The following is a 27,444-nucleotide window of genomic DNA, read 5'->3' on the forward strand; positions in this document are numbered from 1 at the left end:
CCTCACTCCTCTCCTCTGTCTCTGCTCATGTATCTCTTATAAGGCCATTTGGAATTGTAATTAAGGCCAATCCAGGCATTCTAGATGACCTTATCTTAAAATCTTTAATTCAGTTTCAGTTGCAAAGACTCTTTCCAAATCAGATCATATTCACAGGCTCTGGGTGATAGGATATGGATGTAATTTTTTTTGTGTGAGCCACCATTCAATCCGCCATGCCACCTATTTTCAAAGCATGGTTCTGCCATTTCCTGTGGTGTCTGCAGCCATGTTATTTAATTTCCCTGTGCTGTAGTATATTCATCCGTAACAGTGGGAGGGATATGAGGTGAATGAGTATGCGTGTAAAGTGAATTATTGTTCTTTTTATGTAAACATTCATTATAAATGAGTTATGAGAAGAGATGTGGACATGTTTCTAATGGAATCAAGTGACTTATAAGGGCCAGATATTACTAAAATACACTTTTCTTCTTTGTAATAGTTTATTTAGACCACTTATATTATCTCTGATAGTGCCCAGACTCTGTGATTGACCACAGTAAAACATTCCAAAGGCATGGTTATATGAAAGTAAAAATATGTATTTTTTTTTATCTCTTGTGATTTGAAAAGCATTATTATAAAAGCCTCCCTTCTCAAAAAGTGTTCCCTGACAGACAGATAATTCAAGAATTACGATTAATTTTTTATTTTTTAAAAAATTAGAGCACCATCAACAGGGTTATCCAGTAAATATTCCCAGGAGAGAAAAAGAGAATAGGCAAAACCTGTTCATAAAGAGACATAATATTTATAAACATTAAATAATTTGTATCCCAATCTAAATATGACTTCTACCATTTAATATATACTATCTAGGGAAAGGCAAGAGAAGATTATACCTAGAAAAGAGATTCAAGGCTGACTTTCCTGTAACCTTAAAAAGGTAATATTCTTAAAAAACAGGATTTATTTAGAAAAAAAATTCTTTCTTAAAAGTCTCAATTTTTTTGTATCAGGACAAACACTGAAGGATGTGGACCACAGAGGTATATCCATCACATGTATGGAGAACTCAGGATATGATCCGAGCTCAGTGCCCACATAATATTTTCACAGAAAGAAGAAAGGACAAAGAGCTAGAAGAGGATGATGTGGTCACCGTATGGACCCTTTGAAACTCAGCAGGACCCTGTAGGGCTCTTGAGCATGAAGGCCTTTCTGTAGAGAAAATTCCTTGTTTGTAGATAATTGGCTTCAGCCTCCATGACCTGCCCTGAGTACCAAAGCAGGGGGTTCAAACTGTCATTGATCAGGGAATGAAGGGTATGCAGAGATAAGTGAGGAGCAGTCAAGAAGACATAATGTAGCCTTGGAACAATATAGTGGTACCTCCTCAAGGGATATATATATAAAAATATATTTGTGCTTCTCTGCAGAATTAAACCCCCAACAAATGGAAGATGTCAACTTCTTGATGAAGCATTCTTTATTCCAGAGAGAAGGTCACAGTTTGATAACCTCCAGAACCACAGAAACACATCAGGAGACCACCAGAGGGAACTGGCTCCAAATGGCAGGACATGAGCTAAGCTCTTCTTACAAAAAAACAAAGAAAATCATAACTAACCATAAAACAATGATCATTTAAAAAAATAAAAAATCTGGAACCTACAAAAAAATTAAGAAGATACCCTATATCTAAAGACAAAGAAGAAACCACAAAAAGATGGTAGGAGGGGCACACTCACAATAAAATCAAATCTCATACCTATGAGGTGGGTGGCCCAGAAACTGGAAAATAATTATACCACAGGAGTGAAAATCTTGAGGCACACATCAGACTTCCCAACCTGGAAGTTTGGCAATGGGAGGAGGAACTGCCAGAGAATCTGGCTTTGTTGGTCAGAAAGATTTGATCATGGGAATTCCACAGTGCTGAGGGAAACAGAAACCCAACTCTTGGGGGGTGCTCACAATTTCTTGTGCATACCAGGAGCCAGTAAAAAACAATCAAACAAACAAACAAAACAGTGACCTCATAAGGGACTGGGCCAGACCTACTTGCTAGTATTAGAGGGTCTGCTGCAGAGGTGGGGGGTGGCTGTGATTCACAGGGACAAAGGCACTGGTAGAGGCAGTTCTGGGAAATGCTTGGTGTGAACATTCCTGAAAACTGCAATTTCCTCCGTAACAGCCTGTAGGCTCCAATGCTAGGTCACCCTATGCAAAACAACCAACAGAGTGGGAACACAGCTCCACTGATCAGCAGATAGCCTGCTTAAAGTCTTTCTGAGCATGGCCCTGCCCACCTGAGGGAAAAAGCCCACCTCTACCCACCGGCAGGCAGGAACCAGTCCCTCCAACCAGGAAGCCTAAACAAACCTCTGAGTCTAATCCACCAGAAGGCAGAGAGCAGAAGCAAGATGAGCTACAATCCTACAGCCAGTGGAATGGAAACTGCAGTTACAGAAAGTCATACAAAATGGGATAGCAGAGGCATATGTCCCAGAAGAAGGAACAAGCTAAAATCTTAGAAGCACAACCTAGTGAAATGGATATAGGCAATGTAGTGCAAAGAGAATTCAGAGTAAAGATACTGAAGATGATCCAAGATCTCAGAAAAAGAATGAGGGCACATATCCAGAAGATACAAAAAATGTTTTAACAAGACCTGGAAGAACTAAAAAACAAGTAAAGAGAGATGAACAATACAATAAATGAAGTGAAAAAAAAAAACACTAGAAATAATTAATAGCAGAATAACTGAGGCAGAAGAATGGGTAAGTGAGCTGGAAGACAGAATAATCTTGTGTCAGAAGTCACTGACACAGAAAAGAATAAAGAAAAAAGAATAAAAAGAAAAGATGACAGTCTAAGAAATTTCACATGTGGGACAATGTCAAACACAGCAACATTTGAATTGCAGGGGTATCAGAAGAAAAGAAGCAGGTCAGAAAGCAACAGTTGGAACTGGACATGGAACCATGGACTGGTTCAAAATTGGGTAAGGAGTATGTCAAGGCTTTATACTGTCACCCTGCTTATTTAACTTATATGCAGAGTACATCATGTGAAATGCCAGGGTGGATGAAACACAAGCTGGAATCAAAATTGTTGGGAGAAACATCAATAACCTCAGATATGCAGATGACACCACCTTTATGGCAGAAAGTGAAGAAAAAATAAGAGCTTCTTGATGAAAGTGAAAGAGGAGAGTGAAAAAGCTAGCTTAAAGCTCCACATTCAAAAAACTAAGATCATGGCATCTGTTCCCATCACTTCATGGCAAATAGATGGGAAAACAATGAAAACAGTGACAGATTTTATTTTATTGGGCTCCAAAATCACTGTAGATGGTGACTGCAGTCATGAAATGAAAAGATGCCTTCCCTTTGGAAGAAAAGTTATGACAAACCTAAACAGAGCATTAAAAACCTGAGGCATTACTTTGCCAACAAAGGTCCATATAGTCAAAGCTATAGCTTTTCCAGTGGTCACGTTTGGACATGACAGCTGGACCATAAAGAAGGCTGGGCACAAAAGATCTAATGTTCAGGAGACAGGGATCAAGACCATCCCCAAGAAAAAGAAATGCAAAAAAGCAAAATGGTTGTCTGAGGAGGCCTTACAAATAGCTGTGAAAAGAAGAGATGCAAAAAGCAAAAGAGAAAAAGAAATATATACCCATTTGAATGCAGAGTTCCAAAGGAGAGATTAAAAAAAAAAAGCCTTCCTGAGTGATCAATGCAAAGAATTAGAGGAAAACAATGTAATGGAAAAGACTAGAGATCTCTTCAAGAAAATTAGAGATATCAAGGGAAAATTACATGCAAAGATGGGCTCAGTAAAGGACAGAAATGGTACGGACCTAACAGTAGCAGAAGATATTAATAAGAGGTGGCAAGAATACACAGAAGAATTATACAAAAAAGATCTTCATGACCCAAATAATCACGATGGAATGATCACTCACCTAGAGCCAGACATCCTGGAATGTGAAGTCAAGTGGGCCTTAGATAGCATCACTATGAACAAAGCTAGTGGAGGTGATGGAATTCCAGTTGAGCTATTTCAAAACTTGAAAGATAATTCTGTGAAAGTGCTGCACTCAATATGCCAGCAAATTTGGAAAACTCAGCAGTGGCCATAGGACTAGAAAAGGTCAGTTTTCATTTCAATCTCAAAGAAAGGCAACGCCAAAGAATGTTCAAACTATCACACAATTGCACTCATCTCACATGCTAGTAAAGTCATGCTCAAAATTTTCCAAGCCAGGCTTCAACAGTATGTGAACTGTGAACTTTCAGATGTTCAAGCTGGTTTTAGAAAAGTCAGAGGAACCAGAGATCAAATTGCCAACATCTGTTGTATTATCAAAAAAGCAAGAGAGTTCCAGAAAAAACATCTATTTCTTCTTTATTGACTATGTAAAAGCCTTTGACTGTGTGGATCACAATAAACTGTGGAAAATTCTGAAAGAGATGGGAATACCAGACCACCTGACCTGCCTCTTGAGAAATCTGTATGCAGGTTAGGAAGCAACAGTTAGAACTGGACATGGAACAAAGACTGATTCCAAATAGGAAAAGGAGTATGTCAAGGCTGTATATTGTCACCCTGCTTATTTAACTTATATGCAGTGTACATCATGAGAAACGCTGGGCTGGATGAAGCACAAACTGGAATCAAGATTGCTGGGAGAAATGTCAATAACTTCAGATATGCAGATGATACCACTCTTATGGCAGAAAGTGAAGAAGAACTAAAGAGCCTGTTGATGAAAGTGAAAGAGGAGAGTGAAAAAGTTCACTTAAAGCTCAAGATTCAGAAAACTAAGATAATGGCATCTGGCCCCATCACTTCATGGGAAATAGATGGGGAAACAGTGGAAATAGTGATAGACTTTATTTTTTGGGGCTCCAAAATCACTGCAGATAGTGACTGCTGGCATGAAATTAAAAGACACTTACTCCTTGGAAGAAAAGTTGTGACCAATCTAGACAGCATATCAAAAAGCAGAGACATTACTTTGTCAACAAAGGTCCATCTAGTCAAGGCTATGGTTTTTCCAGTGCTCATGTATGGATGTGACAGTTGTACTATAAAGAAGATTGACTGCTGAAGAATTGATGCTTTTGAACTGTGGTGTTGGAGAAGACTCCTGAGAGTCCCTTGGCTGCAAGGAGGTCCAACCAGTCCATCCTAAAGGAAATCAGTCCTGAATATTCATTAGAAGGACTGATGTTGAAGCTGAAACTCCAATATTTTGGCCACTTGATGCGAATAACTGACTCATCTGAAAAGACCCTGATGCTGGGAATGATTAAAGGCAGGAGGAGTAGGGGGTGACAGAGGATGAGATGGTTGAATGGCATCACCGACTAATGGACATGAATTTGAGTAAACTCAGGGAATTGTGATGGACAGGTTGACCTGTTGTGCTGCAGTCCATGGGGTTGCAAGGAGTCAGACATGACTAAGAGACTGAACTAAACTGAACTGAACTATCCTAGTGTTCCCATTATGTTTCAATATCAGTAAATCAATCATTGTATTACATCACATCAACAAATTGAAAAATATAAACCATTGATCATTTCAATAAATACTGGAAATCTTTTTAAAGAATCCAACACCCAATTAGATAAATACTCTACAGAAAGTATGCATATAGGGAGCATAATTCAACCTATTAAAATCCATTTATGACAAAAAGGGCTACAGTCCTTGGGATCACAAAGAGTTGCACACAACTTAATGACTAAACAGTAACAAGTGACAAACCAACAGATAATACCATATTCAAAGGTGAAAAGCTGAAAATTTTTCCTCTAAGATCAGGAATAAGAAAACGATGCAACTCTCATCATTTTTATTCAACATATTCTTGGAAATCCTAGCCCTGGCACTCACAGAAGTGTTTTCATAACAAATGAAAACAATTGAAACTGAAAAAGAAGTATGACTCTCACTATTTGCACATGACATGATACTATCCATAAAATATCCTGAAGATGCTATCAGAAAGCTATTAGAGTTTTATTAATGAATTTGGTAAAGTTTCAGGTTACAAAATTAATCAACAGAAATCTTTTGCATTCTGATATACTAACAACAAAAGATCAGAAATAAAAATTAGATAAATGATCCCACTTACCATTGCATTATAAAGAATAAAATACCTGTGAATAAAACCTTAAGGAGGTAAGGTACCTTAATGAAGGAAAGGCTTGTGCTCAGAAAACTATAATACACTGATGAAAGAAATAAAATATGACACAATCAGATGGAGAGATATATAATGTTCTTGGATTGGAGGAATCAATATTGTGAAAATGACTATACTACACAAAGTGATCTATAGATTCAATGCAATCACTATCAAATTACCAATGATGTTTTTCACAGAACTAAAAAAAAAAGTGTGTGGAGACACAAATGATCCTGAATAGCCAAAGCAATCTTGAGGAAAAAAAAAAAAGATGTGGAGGAAGTCAGGCTGACTTCAGATTATACTACAAAGCTACAGTTATCAAAATAGTTTGGTACTGGTATAAAACCAGAAACACATATGACTGAATCAGGATAGAAAGCACAATAGAAATAAATCCATGCACCTCTGGTCAATTAGTCTATGACAAATGATGCGAGACTATACAATGGAAGAAAGACAGTCTCTTCCACAAATGATGCTGGGAAAATTAAACAGATACATTAAAAAAATGAAACTAGAACATTATTTAACAGATAAAAAATAAGCTCAATATCTATTAAAGACATAAATGAAAGGCTGGATACTACAAAACTGTTAGAGGAAAACATAGGCAGATCACTCTTTGATGTAAATCACAGCAACATCTTTTTCAATTTATTTTCTGGTGCAATACAAATAAAAACAAAACTAAAAACAATGTGACCTAATTAAACTCAAAAGCTTTTGCACAGCAAAGAAAATCACAAACAAAATAAAAAGACAACTCACAGAATAGGAGAAATATTTGCAAACAAAGTGACCTATAGGGGATTAGTTTCCAAAATTGACAAACAGCTCACGTGGCTCAATATCTAAAAAGCAAGCTGAGGAATTAAAATAGACATTTCTCCAAAGAAGACATGCAGATGGCCAAGAAATACATGAAAAGTTTCTCAACATCACTAATTATTAGATAAATGCAAATCAAAACTACAATGAGGTATCACCTCACACTAGTCAGAATGGCCATCATCAAAAAGTCTACGAACAATTCATTCTGGAGAAGGTGTGTATAAAGGGAACCTCTCCTACACTGTTGGGAATGTAACTTGGTACAACCAGCATGGAGATTTCTTTAAAAACTAAAAACAGAGCCATTAAATGATCCTGAAATCCCACTTTTGGGCATATATCTGGCAAAAACCATAATTTGAAAAGAGACATGTACCCCAATGTGCATAGCAGCACTGTTTACCATTGCTAAGACATAGAAGTAACCTAAATGTTCATTAACAGGTGAATGGATAAAGAAGATGTTTCATATATAGAATAGAATACTAGCCATAAAAAAGAATGAAATATGCCATTTGTAGCAACATGGATGGGCTGGAGATTATCATACTAAGCGAAGTCAGACAGAGAAAGATAAATATCATATGATGCTGCTTTGGTATCTAAAAATGAATGAACTCACTTACAAAACAGAAGTAGACTCACAGACTTAGAGAATGAACTTACGGTTACCAAGAAAAAGGTAGGTGGGAGAGATAGTTAGGGAGTATGGGATTGATTTGTACACTCTACTATATTGAAAATATTTAACCAGTAATGACCTACTGTATAGCACAGGAAACTCTGCTTAATATTTTCTCTGGGAAAATAATTTGAAAAAGAATAGGAAAATGTGTAACTGAATCAATTTGCTATATATCTGAAACTAACACAATATTGTTATCTAATTATACTCTAGGATAGAATAAAAATTTTTTTTGAAGTTTAGAAAGCAGGAGACCATCTGAAGCCAGATTAAAGGAATGCAGGTCCTATACACACCCTGTTCCTTATCAGCAAACCTGTCCTTGAACTATTGCTATGAAATTCCTCCCCAAATTCCCCCAAGTTGGGATATCTAGTTTCAAGGTCATGAGCCTGCTCTGCCCGCCTTTGCTTAGCAAAGTAATAAAACTATTCTTTTCTACTTCACCCAAAACTCTCTCTCAATTTGGCACTAGTGAACAGAAGCTGAGTTTCCCCATCACCTTCCCCACTTATTCCTGGGACTAAACCCAGTAGGAATATTGTTAGAAAAGTGTGTTCCTCTCTCTCAGGTTGGGAACATTTCAAACTCCCTTGGAAATGATCATGGATTGATGCAGCAACCCCATCTCCCTATTTTTTCTTCTGTTCTTATGCAGTATGGAATGGATTTAGGAGCTGCTAGCTGCTCCAAATAGCAGTTTATAGAATATTACATGAATAAACAGATATAGCTAATAGTGATTGTCAGAAAGGAGGGATAGGTGACCCTGGAATAGAGATTTCAGGGCAGACAGCCCAAACTTTGGATTAGTTGGAAACAAGAAAGAACAGTTCTGAGTATTTGTAGCCCTAAAAATAGCTGAGCAAGGACAGAGTCATCAGAGGGAGGAACAGCAAACCCCAGGGTGACCAATCAGTCAGGTTTGTCTGGAACTGACATGGACCCCAGGACATGGCTCTTTCGAGTTTAAAGTTGAGAAGGCATCAGGCAAATCAGAATGAGTCGGTAGTTTGCAGCCCTATCAGGCTTTAACTAAAAAATTAGGCCTCAGCTTCCACAGAGTTAGACTTCATTCCCAGGTACCATGAAGATACCCAGTGGGTCCCTAGGAACTGAAACCTATACCTACTCTATCTTCACATGGTCTTATAAACTCAATCCTGTATGGAGATGCCATCTTAACTAGAAATAAGGGGTAGAGGTACAAGTCCAGGTCGAAGGAACCCTTAAACCCTACACATTTTCCTGGAAGAGACTGATTTTACAAAAAAAAAAAGTTTAAATTGAAAAATGATTCTCATAATTGACAAGTTTGTGTCCTTCCTCTTTTCAGCATTGTGGGATCCAGACTAAAGAGCAGTAAGAGGTTTGTCATAGAACATGAAGGAGCTATAATTTTATGGACCTGTAAAACTGAAGTGAAAGTGAAGTCGCTCAGTCGTGTCCAACCCTAAGCGACCCCATGGACCGCAGCTTTCCAGGCTTCTCTGTTCATGGGATTTTCCAGGCAAGAGTACTGGAGTGGGGTGCCATTGCCTTCTCCGTTATGGACTTGTAGGATGGAGTAAATAAGTTTTGATATCACTATGCTTGTGTGGTGGCTTTATAGTATGGCAACTTAACCAAGTTGAACTGATGTCTTGAGAATTCTTTTCCCTGCTTGCTTTTGGAATAAGATAGATCAACAGGGTAATTTGTGCAAGATTTGTAAGGCAACAATGGCACAGCAGCCATGTTTATGCTAGGGAGTTTGGTTTAGAACTGGGTGCTGTTGTGGCTCACAGCCATCATCCTGTATGTACTGGCTCATATGGGGATACGTATCCTTGTAGTGCTTCTTGGACGATCCTGCAGCTTTTTCTAACTCCGGGTCTATTTCTTGTGCTCCTCCATGGCACTATGGCTCTTTGACCTTTGATGTTGGAGGCTTAGAGGCAGTGAGACATAGATACAAACGCCAATGAAAGATGGAGGCAAGGCCCAGTGTGTGCTCCTGAACTCCACCATACCTAACAGGCTCTGGTTTTTCCTGCTCCCCCTACTTTTCATCCACTTTCCTTTCCTCATGCTGGCACCTGTAAACTTCAAGCACAACTTCAGATAGAAGAGCAAAAGGCCTAGGCTGATTGTCTAACAAGCTCCCACAATCAACAGGTCTACACCCTAAAATATTTGTACTATGTTCCTCAGAATGGTTTACTTTCTGTGGTTGGATCTATGTAATTCCTAACAGGCATTAACAATGCTATTATTATCTTAATTTTTCAGATGAAGCCACTGTAGCCGAAAGAGGTTTAGTAATTGACCTCACATCTCACAGTCCATAAGTGGCAGCCTGAGATTTTAATACGGGGTTCTCAAACTTGGTTTCCTCAGTCATTATCATCTCTGGGAGGTTACTCTATCGTGCTAGCCACTGCCTATTAAAACTCTGGCAGAATAAAACAATGACCAGGTAATTTGGGAGAGTAGGGAATGGTTTTTCTAGAAAACCATGAAGGATACGTTATGGTTTCCTGAGCTTGAAAAATCCTGATACCAACACTGTCAATAATAAAGACACTTACCTTGTGTCAGGCTTTTCTTAGTGCTTTACACTTTAAGCATTTAATACTTATGGCAACTATAAGAGGTAGAGTTTACTAGTGATTGCATTTTATAGATGGGCAAGATTACTCAGTAGGTTGGCATAGAGAAAGGATTCCATTTCAGAAAGTTGACCTACCATGATGAATTTTTTGAACAAAACAGCACAAGGAGGGTTGATGTTCATGAGAGTTAGAACGTCACTGAAGACTAATTTTACCCACCTCACAAATTTGTTGAGGTAACAGCACAGCCCAGGAAAATAAAGGCCTGTCACTTAAAAAAACACAGAAAACAGACAACATAATAAAACTTAAAGATTTTCCTCAGCCAACTTATGTCTTACACTTTTACAAGATATTAAATTGCTAGCCAAAAACAAAGCCGTGAGCAACTGAATACCGAAACCACCATTATTACTAAGTACTAAAGGCTAGTAAAGTCATGCTCAGAATTCTCCAAGCCAGGCTTCAGCAGTATGTAAACCGTGAACTTCCAGATGTTCAAGCTGGTTTTAGAAAAGGCAGAGGAACCAGAAATCAAATTGCCAGCATCAGCTGGGTCATGGAAAAAGCAAGAGTTCAAAAAAAACATCTATTTCTTCTTTATTGACTATAACAAAGCCTTTGACTGTGTGGATCACAATAAACTGTGGAAAATTATGAAAGAGATGGGAATACCAGACCACCTGACCTGCCTCTGGAGAAACCTATATGTGGGTCAGGAAGCAACAGTTAGAACTGGACATGGAACAATAGACTGGTTCCAAATAGGAAAAGGAGGACGTCAAGGTTGTAAATTGTCACCCTGCTTATTTAACTTACATGCAGAGTACATCATGAGGAACGCTGAGCTGGAAGAAGCACAAGCTGGAATCAAGATTGCTGGGAGAAATATCAATAACCTCAGATATGCAGATGACACCACCCTTATGGCAGACAGTGAAGAGGAACTCAAAAGCCTCTTGATGAAAGTGAAAGAGGAGAGTGAAAAAGTTGGCTTAAAGCTCAACATTCAGAAAACAAAGATCATAGCATCTGGTCCCATCACTTCATGGGAAATAGATGGGGAAACAGTGGAAACAGTGTCAGACTTTATGTTTTTGGGGTCCAAAATCACTGCAGATGCAGTGATGGCAGATTACAGCCATGAAATTAAAAGACGCTTACTCCTTGGAAGGAAAGTTATGTCCAACCTAGATAGCATATTAAAAAGTAGAGATATTACTTTGCCAACAAAGGTCCATCTAGTCAAGGCTCTTGTTTTTCCGGTGGTCATGTATGGATGTGAGAGTTGGACTGTGAAGAAAGCTGATCGCCGAAGAATTGATGCTTTTGAACTGTGGTGCTGGAGAAGACTCTTGAGAGTCCCTTGGACTGCAAGGAGATCCAACCAGTCTATTCTAAAGGAGATCAGTCCTGGGTGTTCATTGGAAGAACTGATGCTAAGGCTGAAGCTCCAATACTTTGGCCACCTCATGCGGAGTTGACTCACTGTAAAAGACCCTGATGCTGGGAGAGATTGGGGGCAGGAGGAGAAGGGGATGACAGAGGATGAGATGGCTGGATGGCATCACCGACTCGATGCACATGAGTTTGTTTGAACTCCAGGAGTTGGTGATAGACAGGGAGGCCTGGCGTGCTGCCATTCATGGGGTCGCAAAGAGTCGGACACGACTGAGCAACTGAACTGAACTGAACTGAACTGAAGGTAAATTTTATTAAGGTGAGATTTCAGAACACAACTAAATATAAGTCTGCTCACCTGTGCACAGTAGAACCAATCTATTGGCACTGGGTTATGGTGAAGGAAAGTACATTTGTTTCAAGGTGCCCAACATGGGGCCAAAAAAGGAGCACAGGCAGCTCATGTTAAAAGACCTGAACAAAAGACCAATAGATTTCAGGGAAGGGTTTTTAAAGGCAAGGTGAGGGAGATGGTCATTGGTGCATGATAAGCTCATATCCATTTTTCTGATTGGTTGGTGTTGAGATAACAGTGTGATATTTTGGGAGTCAATATCATCAAATTTCTAGTTGTGACTGATCTGGGTTCTATGTGCTGGGGGTTGGCAGTTACTTGCTATCTGTCTGGTGAGAAGGATTTTAATATCTGCAGAACAACCAAAGGTATAGCTCAGGGTATTATCTATAACCCTTGAGCAGAAACTAAATGTCTTCACTTTGTATTATGGCCAAATGATTGTTATTTTGTCTTACTGACTTTTTCATTTGTTTCCGCACTTTTTTCATTAATCTCTTTGAATTTGCTCTTTGGAATTCAGGGAAGAGTCTAAAGTTTCCCTAAAAATATGTAGGAGGGGACAAAGGAGTTCCCCAGGACAGCCCGACAGGCTCCTACTCAGTTTAAAGAATCATCAGTTTGCTTGACCTGTGGTTTGTCAGATTCTTCAAGTGTCCATAGGAAAAAAATTTAGCTACACTAAGATTTTTGTTTTAGTGGTATCCTGTTATTCTCATACTATCCAAGAAATCTGTTTCATTACACTTAATTTTGACAAATTATATTTATAAAAATAAAAGATAGCCTTAGTGTTCAGCTAACATTATTCACAGAATGGAAAGTGAAAGACGAGGTATAGAGAGGACTTTGGCTATAAATCCAATGAAGGGAAAATGAAGAGAAAAAAAGGAATGCAAGCACATTGGAGAGTTTCCAGATTGCTTACTATAATTCTTGGAATTAAGATTTTCAAATTAAGTATCACTCCATTGGAATGCAACTGACTCACCCAATGCTAAGCCAAGCATCCCAAAGAATCTGCAAAGAGGGATTGGATCAAGATGGCAGAGTAAGAGGATGTGGAACTTATCTCCCCTCACAAACACATCAAAAATATATCTTAATGTAGAACAGTCTTCATGGAAAACTAACTGGAAAGTAGCAGAACTCTTAGACAATGAAAGCTGTTAGAAAGATTTCCTCATAACCAGGTAAGGTGGATAAAACGCCTGGAGTCAAGACCTCCATCTCTGGGAGATATTTGAAAGAAATATCTTACATGGGAGATATTTGAAAGAAATAGCTTACATGGGGGACTGCCATGCTAGAGAGCAAGCAGGTGAAGCCACAGACTGGGAGTCCTAATACTGGATTCCTAAGCAGAAGAGTCAAGACCGCTTGGCTGCTAGGAGAAGTGATAGGACAGATAGAAAGGCTGGAGAAGTCTAAACTCCACTCACAAAGACTGAATGGGTGCTGGCTGGCCAAAAACAGGGCTCTCCTGCCTTCCCACACTTTCCAGTTTGAGAGAGGTGAATGCTTTATCTCTTTTCATTCCATACCACAGCTTTGCCTGGGATCTGGGCCAGCAGGGTCCTGGGAAAAGATTTGGACTAGCTACACAGAGACAGGACCTGGGGTGTGGTTCAAGTGGGGCTGCAGTGGCTATTTCTTGTGTTTACTTAAGCAGCACATCAGGAATGATCACAACCAGCATATCCTGGTTCCTGCACCTAGTTAAGCAAATGCTTCAGCCCCACCTATTTCAACCACAGCAGATAGGTCCTGGGAGAAGACTCAGTCTGGAGACACAGAGGTGGCTTAGAGGTTTGTGGTGTGGCCCTGGTGGTGTGGCAGTAGCCAGTGTTGGCAGTAGTAAAGGCAGTGCCTCAGAGTAGACCAGACCTCTAAGGGCAGGACTGCTGCTTTGATTCCCGTAGCTACAATACCCTGACCTCAGCTTCATCCTAGTGAGCACCCCAGCCTAGTCCACTCTATGCCACAGCCTTGTGCTAGATCTGGATAACCAAATAGGATAAGGAAAGCAATCCTGGGCTACATCTGAGTGGAGCTGCAGAAGCCTACACAGGTAGTGTTTTAAACCCCTGTGAGCACTTGAGATTCACTTACTTCAGTACTCCCCTCCTTTTGGACAAAACATGCAATTAAAGGGAACAAAGCCTCCTCAATCTTGACACTCAAGGCTTTTTTCTGGCAGCTGGGGAGCAGACTCCATTCCAGACAAGACACCAACAGTGCAGAGCAAAACGTCCCTCTTAACACCCTGTGCAGGCTTTAGATGCTCCAACAACAACCACACCCCCTAACAAAGTGATAGCAGCCCACACACACTGAGGAAATATGTGACTGGAATCCACATGAAAACCAGTCCTTGTGCCAAAGACATTGGGGACACACAATCTACTTAGGAATAGTCCCACATAAACATATCCCTTTAAGGCTACAGTGGATAACTGTTGCTCCTAAATTTATAGAGACAGAGAAATTTAAGAAAAATGAAAAGGCAGAAGAATTACTTACAATTCAAAGGGCAAGAGAAAACCCCTGAATAAAAAATAAATGCTGAAACAGAGATTGTTAGTCTACCAGACACCAAGTTCAAAAGATGATAATAAAAATGCTAACTGAATTAAGAAAAATGATCAATATAAATGTAGACTAATTTTACAAGGAGTTAGAAACTATGAAGATTAGCCAATCAAAAATAGATAATTCAATTTATAATGTAAAAAACAATCTAGAACTAACGAGTAGCCAACTAACTTATACAGAAGAATTAATAAGTGATCTGGAAGACAGAATAATAATCGCCCAAGCAGAATAGCAGTCAAAAAAACAAATGAAAAAAAAAAAAAAAAGAAACCAACATACAAATCTGTGGGATAATATAAAATGTGCCATCTTACCCAAGAGGTTCCAGGAGGAGAAGAGAGAGAAGAAGATCAAAAATGTATTTGAAGAAATTATGGCTGAAAAATTTCCAGAAGTAAAGAAGGAAACATATCCAGGTACAGGAAACACAGAGGGTTCCAAGAAAGGTGAATCCAAACAGACCCACATCAAGGCACATCATAATAAAAATGGCAAAAGCTTAAGATAAAGAGAGAATTCTAAAAGCAGCGAGAGAAAGTCACATACAAGGGAACCTCCTAAATATTCCATAAGGCTATCAGGTGTTTTCTCTGTAGAATCTTTGTAGATCAGAAGGGAATGGCATGATATATTCCAACTGATGAGAGGTTAAAAAAAACCCTGCAATCTAGGATCCTCTACCCAGCAAATTATCATTCAGAATGGAATGAGAGATAAAGACTTTCTTATGAAAGTAATAGCCTAAAGAATTCAGCAATACTAAGCCCACCCTAAATTAAATGTTGAAATGTCTTCTCTAAATGGAAAAGTAACAAGAGTCTATAGGGAAGGGAAAACAGCAATAAAAGCGAAAGTTGCTCAGTCATGTCCAACTCTTTGTGACCCCATGGACTATACAGTCCATGGAATTCTCCAGGCTAGAATACTAGAGTGGGTAACCTTTCCCTTCTCCAGGGGATCTTTGCAACCCAGGGATCAAATCCAGGTGTCCTGAAAGAAATGCTGAAATGTCTTCTCTAAATGGAAAAGTAACAAGAATCTATAGGGAAGGGAAAATAGCAATAGGAAAGGCAAATATATAGTAGGTAAGGATTGAAGGTCACTTAAATAAGACAATTTGTTGTTCCGTCACTAAATCATGTCCAAATCTTTGAGACCCTAGGCTTCCCTGCAGCACACCAAGCTTCCCTGTCCTTCATTATCTCCCAGAGCTTGCTCAAACTCATGTCCATTGAGTCAGTGATTCTATCCAACCATCTCATTTTCTGTTGCCCCCTTCTCCTCTTGCTCCCAATCTTTCCCAGTGTCAGGATCTTTTCCAATGAATTGGCTCTTCACATCAGGTGGTCAAAGTATTGGAGCTTCAGCTTCAGCATCAGTCCTTCCAATGAACACCCAGGACTGATCTCCTCTAGAATGGACTGGTTGGATCTCCTGGCAGTCCAAGGGACTCTCAAGAGTCTTCTCCAGCAGCATAGTTCAAAAGCATCAATTCTTCGGCCATCAGCTTTCTTCACAATCCAACTCTCACATCCATACATGACCATGGGAAAAACCATTGCCTTGACTAGACGGACCTTGGTTAGCAAAGTAATGTCTCTGCTTTTTAATATACTATCAAGGTTGGTCATAACTTTCCTTCCAAGGAGTAAGCGTCTTTTAATTTCATGGCTGCAAATCAGCATCTGCAGTGATTTTGGAGCCCCCAAAAAATAAAGTCTGACACTGTCTCCACTGTTTTTCCATCTATTTCCCATGAAGTGATGGGACCAGATGCCATGATCTTTGTTTTCTGAATGTTGAGCTTCAAGCCAACCTTTTCACTCTCCTCTTTGACTTTCATCAAGAGGCTTTTGAGTTCCTCTTCACTTTCTGCCATAAGGGTAGTGTCATCTGCATATCTGAGGTGATTGATATTTCTCCCAGCAATCTTGATTCCAGCTTGTGCTTCTTCCAGCCCAGCGTTCCTCATGATGTACTCTGCATACAAGTTAAATATGCAGGGTGACAATATACAGCCTTGACGTACTCCTTTGCCTATTTGGAACCAGTCTGTTGTTCCATGTACAGTTCTGACTGTTGCTTCCTGACCTGCATACAGGTTCCTCAAGAGGCAGGTCATGTGGTCTGGTATTCCCATCTCTTTCAGAATGTTCCACAGTTTATTGTGATCCACACAGTCAAAGGCTTTGGCATAGTCAATGAAGCAGAAATAGATGTTTTTCTGGAACTCTCTTGCTTTCTCCATGATCCAGCGGATGTTGGCAATTTGATCTCTGGTGCCTCTGCCTTTTCTAAAACCTGCTTGAACATCTGGGAGTTCACGGTTCACATATTGCTGAAGCCTAGCTTGGAGAATTTTGAGCATGACTTTACTCGCTTGTGAGATGAGTGCAATTGTACGGTAGTTTGAGCATTCTTTGGTATTGCCTTTCTTTGGGATTGGAATGAAGACTGACCTTTTCCAGTCCTGTGGCTACCGCTGAGTTTTCCAAATTTGCTGGCATATTGAGTGCAGCACTTTCACAGCATCATCTTTCAAGATTTGAAATAGTTCAACTGGAATTCCATCACCTCCACTAGCTTTGTTTCTAGTGATGCTCTCCAAGGCCCACTTGACTTCACATTCCAAGATGTCTGGCTCTAGGTCAGTGATCACATTATCGTGACTATCCTGGTCATGAAGATCTTTTTTGTACAGTTCTTCTGTGTATTCTTGCCACCTCTTCTTAATATCTTCTGCTACTGTTAGGTCCGTACCATTTCTGTCCTTTATTGAGTCCATCTTTGCATGAAGTGTTCCCTTGGAATCTCTAATTTTCTTGAAAAGATCTCTTGTTTTTCCTATTCTGCTGTTTTCCTCTATTTCTTTGCATTGATCACTGAGGAAGGCTTTCTTATCTCTCCTTGCTGTTCTTTGGAACTCTGCATTCAGATGCTTATATCTTTCCTTTTCTCCTTTACTTTTTGCTTCTCTTCTTTTCCCAGCTATTTGTAAGGCCTCCTCAGACAGCGATTTTGCTTTTTTGCATTTCTTTATCATGGGGATGGTTTTGGTGCCTGTCTCCTGTACAATGTCATGAACCTCCGTCCAGAGTTCATCAGGCACTCTATCTATCAGATCTAGTCCCTAAAATCTATTTGTCACTTCCACTGTATAAGGGATTTGATTTAGGTCGTATCTGAATGATCTAGTGGTTTTCCCTACTTTCTTCAATTTAAGTCTGAATTTGGCAATAAGGAGTTCATGATCTGAGCCACGTCAGCTCCTGGTCTTGTTTTTGCTGACTGTATACAGCTTCTCTATCTTTGGCTGCAAAGAATATAATCAATCTGATTTTGGTGTTGACCATCTGGTGATGTCCATGTGTAGAATCTTCTCTTGTGTTGCTGGAAGAGGGTGTTTGCTATGACCAGTGTGTTCTTTTGACAAAACTCTATTAGCCTTTGCCCTGCTTCATTCCGTGCTCCAAGGCCAAATTTGCCTGTTACTCCAGGTGTTTCTTGACTTCCTACTTTTGTATTCCAGTCCCCTATAATGAAAAAGACTTCTTTTTTGGGTGTTAGTTCTAAAAGGTCTTGTAGGTCTTCATAGAACTGTTCAACTTCGGCTTCTTCAGCGTTACTGGTTGGGGCATAGGCCTGGATTACTGTAATATTGAATGGTTTGCCTCGGAAACAAGCAGAAATCATTCTGTTGTTTTTAAGATTGCATTCAAGTACTGCATTTCGGACTCTTTTGTTGACCATGATGGCTATTCCATTTCTTCTAAGGGATTCCTGCCCACAGTAGTAGATATAATGGTCATCTGAGTTAAATTCACCCATTCCAGTCCATTTTAATTCACTGATTCCTAGAATGTCTATGTTCACTTTTGCCATCTCCTGTTTGACCACTTCCAAATTGCCCTGATTCATGGACCTAACATTCTAGGTTCCTATGCAATATTGCTCTTTACAGCACCGGACCTTGCTTCTATCACCGGTCACATCCACAGGGCAAAATGCTAGGATACTGAATGAGGAATTCCCCAGGTTGGTAGGTGCCCAGTATGCTACTGGAGATCAGTGGAGAAATAACTCTGGAAGGAATGAAGGGATGGAGCAAAAGCAAAAAAAAAAATGGTTAGTCATATAAAAATATGCATTTTATGCTTTTATGGATAAACATATTTTAAATTATTTAATGTTCAGAAAAATAATTCACCAGAATGGTTTTAACTGTGTATCCTTTTTGTTCTATGACTCATAAAATCTCTCAAATTTAATTGTTGGCAGTGTTCAGCTTGAATTTAGAGCTTAATCTAATAACCATGTCTGAACATATATACAACAGAGAATGTTTCGGAAGGAAATCTTACTACCTCCTTTTTCTGAAATAGATTAATTTGATGTGCATATCAGTCAATGGTATACTCTTTTTGTGTTGGTATTAAATTGCACTTAAATTTGTATAACTGATAATAATGAAAACAAAATATCATTATTATTGTGTTGGCTAAAAAGTTCATTTGGGTTGTTCTGTAACATCTTGTGGGAAAACCTGAACAAACTTCTTGGCCAACCCAATACTCATTTGAGGATATATTCCACTGCTTTATGCCCCAACTCCAACACTAAATCTTTTGTCTATCTTCAAGAATTTTAGACTTGGTATCATTTTTCATGAATTTGTACACACACAGTCCCTTTACTTTTTTTTTTAAAAAAGGACCCACTATTTCATACATTTTAGCAGAGTATTTTTAAGCATATATTCACTACTCTATTTCTAAAATTCCATTTTAAAATTATGTGGTTTTTTTCTCTTTAATTTATTTATTTTTTATTGGAGGCAAATTATTTTACAATATTATATTGGTTGGTTTTGCCACACGTTGACATGAATTCACCCCAGGTGTGCATGAGCTCCCCCCCCAAAAAAAAATAAAATAAAATTATGTTTTTAATCAACCTTACAAACATTCCTGAATAAGTCATATCTCAGCAATTTCAAAATTCTGCATGTAATCTTTCCTTCCCTATATAATCCTTGAATTGAACAATATCACCAGTATTTCCTTTTAACATTAAAATAAAAGATACTAATTTGTGAGGATATGAATCTAAACTTACTTTATTGATAGTGAAGTGAAGCTTTAAATTTTGCTCCCCACAGAATTCTTTATATTCAAACATTTTTTTGCATTACAGCCAAATAAATTTAGTTTTTCTGAATCTAAAATAACTTTTAATAAAATAGTTTTACACTCATGAGGTAATCTCCTGCATGAATTTTCAGGATAAATTTGAATAGACTTGCTGTTTTCTTCTAGTTTGGAACACGTTAATGTTTAAAGAGGAGCTACTCCACATTCAAGGTCAGGAGGGGCGGCCTTCAGGAGATACCCCTCGTCCAAGGTAAGGTATAGTGGCTGCACTTTGCTGGAGCAGCTGTGAAGAGATACTCCACGACCAAGGTAAGTGAAACCCGAATAAGACGGTAGGTATTGGGAGGGGGCATTAGAGGGCAGACACACTGAAATCATAATCACAGAAAACTAGTTGATCTGATCATATGGACCACAGCCCTGTCTAACTCAATGAAACTAAGCCATGCCGTGTGGGGCCACCCAAGACGGACAGGTCACGGTGGAGAGGTCAGACAGAATGTGGTCCACTGGAGAAGGGAATGGCAAACCACTTCAGTATACTTGCCTTGAGAACCCCATGAACAGTATCAAAAGGCAAAATGATAGGATACTGAATGAGGAATTCCCCAGGTTGGTAGGTGCCCAGTATGCTACTGGAGATCAGTGGAGAAATAACTCCAGAAAGAATAAAGGGATGGAGCCAAAGCAAAACAAATACCCAGTTGTGGATGTGACTGATGATAGAAGCAAGGTCCGATGCTGTAAAGAGCAATATTGCATAGGAACCTAGAATGTTAGGTCCATGAATCGAGGCAAATTGGAAGTGGTCAAACAGGAGATGGCAAGAATGAACATAGACATTCTAGGAGTCAGTGAACTAAAATGAACTGGAATGGGTGAATTTAACTCAGATGACCATTATATCTACTACTGTGGGCAGGAATCCCTTAGAAGAAATGGAATAGCCATCATGGTCAACAAAAGAGTCCGAAATGCAGTACTTGGATGCAATCTTAAAAACGACAGAATGATTTCTGTTCGTTTCCAAGGCAAACCATTCAATATTACAGTAATCCAAGTCTATGCCCCAATGAGTAATGCTGAAGAAGCCGAAGTTGAACAGTTCTATGAAGACCTACAAGACCTTTTAGAACTAACACCCAAAAAAGAAGTCGTTTTCATTATAGGGGACTGGAATGCAAAAGTAGGAAGTCAAGAAACACCTGGAGTAACAGGCAAATTTGGCCTTGGAGCACGGAATGAAGCAGGGCAAAGGCTAATAGAGTTTTGTCAAGAGAACACACTGGTCATAGCAAACACCCTCTTCCAGCAACACAAGAGAAGATTCTACACATGGACATCACCAGATGGTCAACACCAAAATCAGACTGATTATATTCTTTGCAGCCAAAGATAGAGAAGCTGTATACAGTCAGCAAAAACAAGACCAGGAGCTGACTGTGGCTCAGATCATGAACTCCTTATTGCCAAATTCAGACTTAAATTGAAGAAAGTAGGGAAAACCACTAGACCACTCATATATGACCTAAATCAAATCCCTTACGATTATACAGTGGAAGTAAGAAATAGATTTAAGGGACTAGATCTGATAGATAGAGTGCCTGATGAACTCTGGACGGAGGTTCGTGGCATTGTACAGGAGACAGGGACCAAGACCATCCCCATGGAAAAGAAATGCAAAAAGCAAAATGGCTGTCTGAGGAGGCCTTACAAATAGCTGGGAAAAGAAGAGAAGCGAAAAGCAAAGGAGAAAAGGAAAGATATAAGCATCTGAATGCAGAGTTCCAAAGAATAACAAGGAGAGATATGAAAGCCTTCCTCAGCGATCAATGCAAAGAAATAGAGGAAAAAAACAGAATAGGAAAAACAAGAGATCTTTTCAAGAAAATTAGAGATATCAAGGGAACATTTCATGCAAAGATGGGCTTTATAAAGGATAGAAATGGTATGGACCTAACAGAAGCAGAAGATATTAAGAAGAGGTGGCAAGAATACACAGAAGAACTGTAAAAAAAGTTCTACATGACCCAGATAATCACGATGGTGTGATCACTCACCTAGAGCCAGACATCCTGGAATGTGAAGTCAAGTGGGCCTTAGGAAGCATCTCTACGAACAAAGCCAGTGGAGGTGATGGATTTCCAGTTGAGCTATTTCACATCCTAAAAGATGATGCTGTGAAAGTGCTGCACTCAATATGCCAGCAAATTTGGAAAACTCAGCAGTTGACCACAGTACTGAAAAATGTCAGTTTTCATTCCAGTCCCAAAGAATGCTCAAACTACTGCACAATTGCACTTATCTCACATGCTAGTAAAGTCATGCTCAAAATTCTCCAAGCCAGGCTTCAGCAATACGTGGACCATGAAATTCCAGATGTTCGAACTGGTTTTAAAAAAGGCAGAGGAATCAGAGATCAAATTGTCAACATCTGCTGGATCATTGAAAAAGCAAGAGAGTTCCAGAAAAGCATTTATTTCTGCTTCACTGACTATGCCAAAGCCTTTGACTGTGTGGATGACAGCAAACTGTGGAAAATTCTGAAAGAGATGGGAATACCAGACCACCTGAGCTGCCTCTTGAGAAACCTGTATGCGAGTCAGGAAGCAACAATTAGAACTCAGCATGGAACAACAGACTGGTTCTAAATAGGAAAAGGAGTATGTTAAGGCTGTATATTGTCACCCTACTTATTTAACTTATATGCAGAGTACATCATGAGAAATGTTGGGCTGGAGGAAGCACAAGCTGGAATCAAGATTGCTGGGAGAAATACCAATAACCTCAGATATGCAGATGACACCACCCTTATGGCAGAAAGTGAAGAAGAACTAAAAAGCCTGTTGATGAAAGTGCAAGAGGAGAGTGAAAAAGTTGGCTTAAAGTTCAATGTTCAGAAAAGGAAGATCATGGCATCTGGTCCCATCACTTCTTGGGAAATAGATGTGGAGACAGTGGAAACAGTGTCAGACTTTATTTTGGGCTCCAAACTCACTGCAGATGGTGATTGCAGCCATGAAATTAAAAGATGCTTACTCCTTGGAAGGAAAGTTATGACCAACCTAGACAGCATTTAAAAAGCAGAGACATTACTTTGCCAACCAAGGTCTGTCTAGTCAAGGTTATGGCTTTTCCAGTGTCATGTATGGATGTGAGAGCTGGACTATAAAGAAAGCTGATTGCCGAGGAATTGATGCTTTTGAACTGTGGTGTTTGTGTGGGACACTTGAGAGTCCCTTGGACTGCAAGGAGATCCAACCAGTCCATGTAAAGGAGATCTGTCCTGGGTGTTCATTAGAAGGACTGATGTAGAAGCTGAAACTACAATACTTTGACCACTTGATGCAAAGAGCTGACTCATTTGAAAAGACCCTGATGCTGGGAAAGATTGAGGGCAGGACAAGGAGGTGATGACAGAGGATGAGATTGTTGGGTGGTATCACGGACTCAATGGACATGTGTTTGGGTGTACTCCGGGAGTTGGTGATGGACAGGGAGGCCTGGTGTGCTGCGATTCATGGGATTGCAAAGAGTAGGACATGACTGAGCGACTGAACTTAACTGATAGGCCCTTCCTTTATCAAAAATTCTCAGAGCATCATATAACAACATCAAAACTGCCATATACCTCATTATTCCTAACAGTAGATTATTTCCATTTTCAAATTCCTATATAACCCATTGGTACTTTCCAAACTCCTGCTTGTATTAATTTTGTCAGCTGCACCGCTTAAAACAGTTAATAGTGCATATTAAAAATGATGTAAAAATGTTTTAGAGAAGGAAGCAATAGTGTTTCTTAAACAAACAAATGAAAAAATCAACCCAGGATTCATGATACAGCAGAGAATAGAATTTAAATGTCTATCAGATGTAAAATGTATAATGAAGAAAATCACAGAGGAATATGTATTTGGGTTTATTTGAAGAAATTATACAATGAGAAAGCTAGCCCTGTAAGTAGAGGTTTTTATTTATTTTTTTTACTAAATAGCTTAAAATGTATATTTGAAGTAAAGCTAGATAGAAATGTTTTCAAATTTTAATTTTAAATTTGTCAAGTATCAATCATGACAAAGACCTTGGTAAAATATTTTAATAAATTCATTATCTAACATTATTTACATGTGTATCTCATTTAATTTTTATGTTAAAAATGAATAATTTATAGAGGAGATGCACAATAGTTGAAATAGAGAAAATAATTTGTAGTTAACTATTTGGGGTAAAGTAGTAAAATTCAGTATCTCAAGTTATGTTTTTAAAACTTTCATTTTATTTGTCTATTGTTTGCCTGCACTGGGTCTTTGTTTCTGTATGTGGGCTTTCTCTAATTGCAGCAAGCAGGGGTCACTCTTCTTTTGGCACACAGGCTTCTCATTATGGTGGCTTATTTTATTACGGAGCACAAACTCTTGGTGTGTAGGCATCAGTAATCGTGGCAAAAGGGTTCAGTAATTGCAGCTCATGGGCTCTAGAATGTGGGCTCAGTAGCTCCGGAACACAGGTTTGGTTGCTCCACAGCATGTGGAAGCTTCCTGGACCAAAGATTGAGCTCATGTCCCCTACATTGGTAGGTGGACTCCTAGTTGCTGTTCCACCTAGGAAGTCCTCAAGAAATTTTTTAATAAGGATCTTGCTAATTTTTGTTGAAATAGTTAACTTAAGTCATTATACTCCAGAAGAACAATTTGGACTTATCACAAATAAATTAATAAAGAGTTAATGGTGCTAATGGTAAAGAACCCTCCCGCCAATGCAGGAGATGTAAGAGATGCAGGTTTGATTATTGGATTGGGAAGGTCCCCTGGAGGAGCGCACAGCAACCCACTCCAGTGTTCTTGCCTTGAGAATCCCATGACAGAAGGAGCCTGATGGGCTACAGTCCATATGGTCACAAAGAATCAGACACAACTGAAGTGACTTAGCAGGCACACATACACACTCTGCATATAAGTTAAAAAAGGTGACAATATACAGCCTTGATGTAAGAGTGAAGGCTAGTGGGAATAATGCCTAGATTTATCTTTAATATGTATTAACTTGTATGTTGTTGTTTGTTTTTCATCACTAAGTTTTGTCTGACTCTTTTGCAAATCCATGGACTGTAGCCCACCATGTTCCTTTGTCCATGGTATCTCTTAGGCAAGAATACTAGAGTGGGTTAGCATCTCCTTCTCTAGGGACTCTTCCCAACCCAGGAATTGAACACACATCTTCTGCATTGCAGGCAGATCCCTTACTGCTGTCACTAAGGAAGCTCACAATGAGAAATACAGTACTAAAAAAATAGATAACTCATGGGAACCTACTGTAAAGCACAGAGAACTCTACTCAGTGCTCTGTGGTGACCTAAATGGGAAGGAAATTCGAGATAACTCATGGGAACCTACTGTAAAGCACAGAGAACTCTACTCAGTGCTCTGTGGTGACCTAAATGGGAAGGAAATTAAAAAAAGAAGGGATACATGTATATGCATAGCAGATTCACTTTTCTGTGCAGCAGAGACTAACACATTATAAAGCAAGTATACTCCAATAAAAATTAATAAAAAAAGATGAATGGGGAATAAGAATACATTGCTTAGAAATAATTGATTTAAAGTCAACAATGTCTCTACAACAAAAAATGCATAATTTTTTTTTGACATAGATAGATGTCTATGGTTTTTGAAGACAGATCAAAATAGATAACACTTTCACTTTAATAACTTTTTTCTTATACTTCAAATTTGTACTTAATGGCTTTCTCCTCCTGGACAGAAGGAACACCTGGATATTCTGGGAGAAGTTTATAATTTTTCAAATCATTTTCTAGAAAAAAATGCATCACTTTCAAATTCTTGCATGATTTTTGCCACAAATTATCTAAGATGGCCTGGCTTGTTCATGGCTTCCTTATACAGAACTGCTTCCTGCTATTCAAACCGTGTCTAGTTTATTTGTTAATGATGGTTGCTTGATAACTTCTAAGGCATCATCCAGACTTTTGGCAAGAAAATGAGCTCCCTATGGAGGTTTCTTGAGTTCTCTATTGAAATTATATTAATTCTGCCTTTTAAAGATTGATTCTTCTCTGGAATGTTGAACCACATCTTCCTACCCATCATCACCAAATTTTCTTTAACTTCTACTGAAGAGGAATGCTTGAATTCATACCTGAGCAAGAGCTAAGGCAAGTCCCTGTTCTTGCTGATGCCCCATGCTTTGGGACAGAGTGATGATGCAGTTTAGCAGACGAACAAGCTTTATCTTTAAAATTTGTTAACTTGTATATAGAAGGCATTAAATCAATTAAAATGTTAGATTTTCTAAATCTGATTTAAGCCATTAATTATTATTTTCTTTCCACTTAGTTTGAAATTTTAAAAATAATGACTCTTTAGATAAAAACCTTTGGTGTTTGCTACTTACAAAAAGTGTTGTTCAAATTTCCATCAAAAATGTTCTTTATCTTCCTGCCTCAGTTCAGTTCAGTTCAGTCGCTCAGTCGTGTCCGACTCTCCGCGACCCCATGAATCACAGCACGCCAGGCCTCCCTGTCCATCACCAACTCCCGGAGTACACTCAAACTCATGTCCACAGAGTTGGTGATGCCATCCAGCCATCTCATTCTCTGTCGTCCCCTTCTCCTCCCACCCCCAACCTTTCCCAGCATCAGAGTCTTTTCCAGTGAGTCAACTCGTCTCATGAGGTGGCCAAAGTATTGCAGTTTCAGCTTTAGCATCAGTCCCTCCAATGAACATCCAGGATTGATCTCCTTTAGAATGGACTGGTTGGATCTCCTTGCAGTATAAGGGACTCTCAAGAGTCTTCTCCAACACCCCAGTTCAAAAGCATTGATTCTTCAGTGATCAGCTTTCTTCACAGTCCAACTCTCACATCCATACATGACCACGGGAAAAACCATTGCCTTGACTAGACGGACTGCCTACATATAAATAAATGTGTGTGTGTGTGTGTGTGTGTGTGTGTGTATTTGAAGCTTAGAATGAATTCCTTTTACTTTTTTTTGAAATTGGGATTGTATTTGTATTTGCCTACACCAAATGATAGTCTGGGTAAATATGAAAAAAGAGGTCGAATTAATGGAAGAAACCTCTAAAATTCTTATTTTTAGGGGAAAAGGTGAACAAAATTCATACTACTAATACAGATAATTTAATAGTCTAATTTCAAACTAGATGATTCTTCTTACTGGTTGCATGTTTATTATAAAGTACTTAAAGTACTAAAAATTAATTTTTCCCTTTGAGACTTTTAAAGTCATCTCTGTCAATATCAAGATAACTTAAAAAGTCTCAAAGGAAAAAAGGCTCCAAAATCACTGCAGATGGTGACTGCAGCCATGAAATTAAAGACGGTTGCTCCTTGGAAGAAAATCTATGATAAACCTAGATAGCATATTAAAAAGCAGAGACATTACTTTGTCGACAAAGGTCCATATAGTCAAAGCTACGGTTCTTCCAGTAGTCATGTATGGATGTGATAGGTGGACTATAAAGAAAGCTTAGAGCTGAAGAATTGATGATTTTGAATTGTGGTGTTAGAGAAGACTCTTGAGAGTCCCTTAGACTGAAAGATCAAACCAGTCAATCCTAAAGGAAATCAACCCTGAATATTCATTGGAA

The 27,444-nt window shown here is 39.0% G+C and overlaps 1 pseudogene; it reads right to left on the reverse strand.

Moving 5' to 3' along the window:
* LOC129536017 (dihydrofolate reductase pseudogene) overlaps positions 1–25,920 on the reverse strand; it is a 52,576-nt pseudogene extending 26,656 nt beyond the window's left edge.
* Between the last annotated feature and the right edge of the window lie 1,524 nt (positions 25,921–27,444).

Source organism: Moschus berezovskii, chromosome 6 (genome assembly GCF_049115385.1).
Source record: "Moschus berezovskii isolate FMDL1 chromosome 6, NW_MosBer_1.0, whole genome shotgun sequence".
Classification (NCBI taxonomy): Eukaryota; Metazoa; Chordata; class Mammalia; order Artiodactyla; family Moschidae; genus Moschus; species Moschus berezovskii.